Raw genomic sequence first — 3356 nt, 5'->3', positions numbered from 1 at the left:
CTGGTAGGATTCTGTATGCCCAGTCCAACAAAATCATGAAGCACAGCAACATGTTGTCACAAGGAGATAGCTCCTCTGTTCTGACTGGTTCTGGGGTTTTTTTCCATGGAATTCTCTTGTTTTTACATGGAAGACGGCCCAAAAAGCACACCGGCTTAGCATGATGACATAATAAATGTTTTGCCGCAAGTGTTCTCGTGCCTCCGTGAATAAAGGGTAATCAGCTGTGCGTTTCTGAAAGACCGCTCCGGCTGTCGTCCTGCCTCCCTCTGAGAAACAGCCCTGCAGCTGCTGCCTGCTGGGGGTGAAAGGACTTCATCTGAAAGCCAAAGCATTTTGGGGGTGGGGGGTTCCACAGCAATATCCGTGAGCTCGCTAGTGTGTGTGCTGACACAGGCGTGCACGAGTGTCCTGCTGTTCACCTTTCACAGTGGGAGTGGTGCACTCTCGGTATTGACAGGAGGTTGGGTTAATGCTTTGTGTTGTGTTGCCATATGCTCATCTGGGAGGTTGACAAAGAAGAAAAAAAAGACAAATAAAGCCACAAACCACTGGAGCGCTTCTTTGAAGTGGTGATGCTGACAGAGATGTTGTGTCCAGCAGATCCAGGAGTGACCCTGTAGCCGTCACAGCCACTGTGCCACACCTGTGGATGTTATGGTTCAGGAAAACTCAAGTCTGCAGCAGAATGTATTTGATTTCTTCCACAAGGAGGGTAAGCCACCAGATGAAACCAGACACTAAACGGCTAACTCCGCATTCATGGGAAATTGGGTGGAAGGAAAAGGTCTTATCCCCAGCAATGTGGCTACATCCTCCTCACAGGAGGAGCCTTCATAATGTCCATTATGAAGGCTGATTAATGATAGGCTGGCACACTACCTGAACTAAGCACTTTGAATTGCCTTGTTCCTGAAAATGTGCTATATAAATAAAATTACCTTACCTTACCTTACAAGTGGAGCTGGCAAATGAGAAGGAGACTAGCACCACCTAGAAAGAGCTAGCCTCTCCTTCTAGCTAGCTCTAACTAGCTAGAAGGGGAGGCTAATGACTAGCATGCCTCTCCAAAGAGCAAACAGTAGTTATTAAAGACCTAAACACAATATCTCATGTACGCTAGTTTTATTAAAAAAAATATTAACACTCACAGATAATACAAAAACTCTCTGCTGGGTTTGCCAGTTATGCCATTATTTTCTCCATCACAAGATGGTTAACCCTTTACCTGTCATGATCACACCGGTGATCTCATGGATCCATTGGATACGCTGCAAAAAACATAAATTCTTACCAAGTAACTGTGGTCTACTTTCTAGTGCAAATATCTTAGAACACTTGAAATAATATAAAACTAACTTACAAGCAACTGTTCAAGATATGGGAGCTTGATTTAAGTCAATAATTCCTTAATTATTCATTTTACTAAAGGTTCAACCAAGGACTGGGTCTGCAAATTAGCTTGTGGCTGGAAAGCCTACGCACAAAACAACATGTAGCACTGTTCAAGGGGCTGTCCTTGATTACATCAACTTGAATTGAATAATATTGATGAAAAAGCATTAGTTTCCACTGGCAGATAATTTCACTTACAAGACATTTTCCCCATATTATAAGTGAAATAATCTGCCAGTGGAACTAGGACTTTTTCCATCAATATTAAGGAATTATTGACAAGAAACAAGCTCTTATATCTTGCTGAAAAGTAATTGAAAACCTAGTTTTGTCTTATTTCAAGTATATTGAAATCAAAAATACTTTGCAAGAATTTGTGTTTTTGCAGTGTAACATGTAAGAGTTAAGGGTTTAAACATCTATCAATGCCATTTTGTCGCCGATCATATTCAAAACTGTTAAGCCAATATAAACATCTGACAGACAAAGCCACATACTCCCCTCTTCAGAATACCATTCGGTTTATCCAAACTACAGGATCCGTGATGGATGAGGAGTGTGTCAACATGGGCTTTGACATGAGGGATGAGGTTTGAGAGGAAACTCGCTCAGAACTCTCTTCTTCAACAGAATGTGATTTATGACTCACTTTTTCAATTTTTTTTGTGTGTGTGTGTGACAGTGCAAACATTTCCTCATTCCAGATTTGTGGAAGGAGTCCAGGTTTACCTTTGAGCTGTCCTACCTGGGTCATGAATGAGGCCTACACACAGCCCACTAACACAGAGAGACAGGTTCACGCTCAATTTGAGAGTAACATACCAGAGAGGCTGTGTTGAGCCTGGCTAAGACATAGCTGCAGACGAGGCATGTGGCTACAGGTAGTAGATCTGAGGATATTATCTGGGTGTGACTGCATTGCACATCACACGTTGTCCCGTACCACTGTTAGTAGCTATTAGTCAGTTGTAAACATTTATACTAAGTAGTTGAACTCTTGCAGCATCAGTACATTCACTGGAAATACTTGTCTCCTTAGAGAATGTGTTTAGAATAGCAACAAAGACCTGCTCTGGACTGGTCTGGTAAAAAAACAACCGCTTGTTCTACACTTTGGGCAGTCGGTTGTCGGTCAGACCTCCTGTCAAAGTTTGAAATGATCTGATCTGATTTTAACCTTTGGCCTTGACGTTTGCAAGCGCCATGTTGACTGTGAAGAAAGTGACACCATATGAGCTATGCTACGAATGAAACTGAGTGCGCTGTAAACAAGCATCGCCCCCTGTGAAGAGAGGATTGGTGAGCCAAACAACATCGTAGGAAGGCGATGGCCAGATCCACTGGACATTTTTCACAAAATCACATGCAGAACTCCAGAGAAAGTTGCACCAAGGGTAAAAGAAGGAAGTACAACATAATCGTTTTCTTCATCAGTCACCTTGCACACAATGACAGAGAATAACAGCTGTCTTCAATCAGCTGTCATCACAATTTGAATCCACATAAATAGAATAGGTAGGATTTCTTATCAAAAATAAAGTAGATAATGTTAATTAAATGGAACTATCCTTGATGAAATGTGAATAATGTGAAAGTTTATAGATAAAATTGTCCAGATGATCTTTTTACGGTGTAGCAAGTTGTGTTTTGCTTAACCTATACTGAATTCTAGGCATCTTAAGATGATTGCTTTGTTTGTGCTGGATTTTATGAGGGTCCCTCTGAAACTCGACAGCATGCAGGGACGCTGCAGGCTAAGCTCAAGGATCTTTTGTTTAAACACACACTGAGACCGACGTGTAAAATCATGCCTCAAGGCATTTTACACAGCATGACTGCCAAAAACAAGTATTTGCCCACAACATCACATAGTCACAGATAAAACCTGGGAGCTATGACTCAATATAATAACATGTCTGATTTGGGACTTATTATGTGTTGTAATTTTCACTCGCAATGAC

Source organism: Poecilia mexicana, unplaced genomic scaffold, assembly GCF_051168715.1.
Source record: "Poecilia mexicana isolate PSO_F unplaced genomic scaffold, ASM5116871v1 scaffold_5, whole genome shotgun sequence".
NCBI classification, from domain to species: Eukaryota; Metazoa; Chordata; class Actinopteri; order Cyprinodontiformes; family Poeciliidae; genus Poecilia; species Poecilia mexicana.
Note: the sequence above shows the minus strand (reverse complement) of the source record.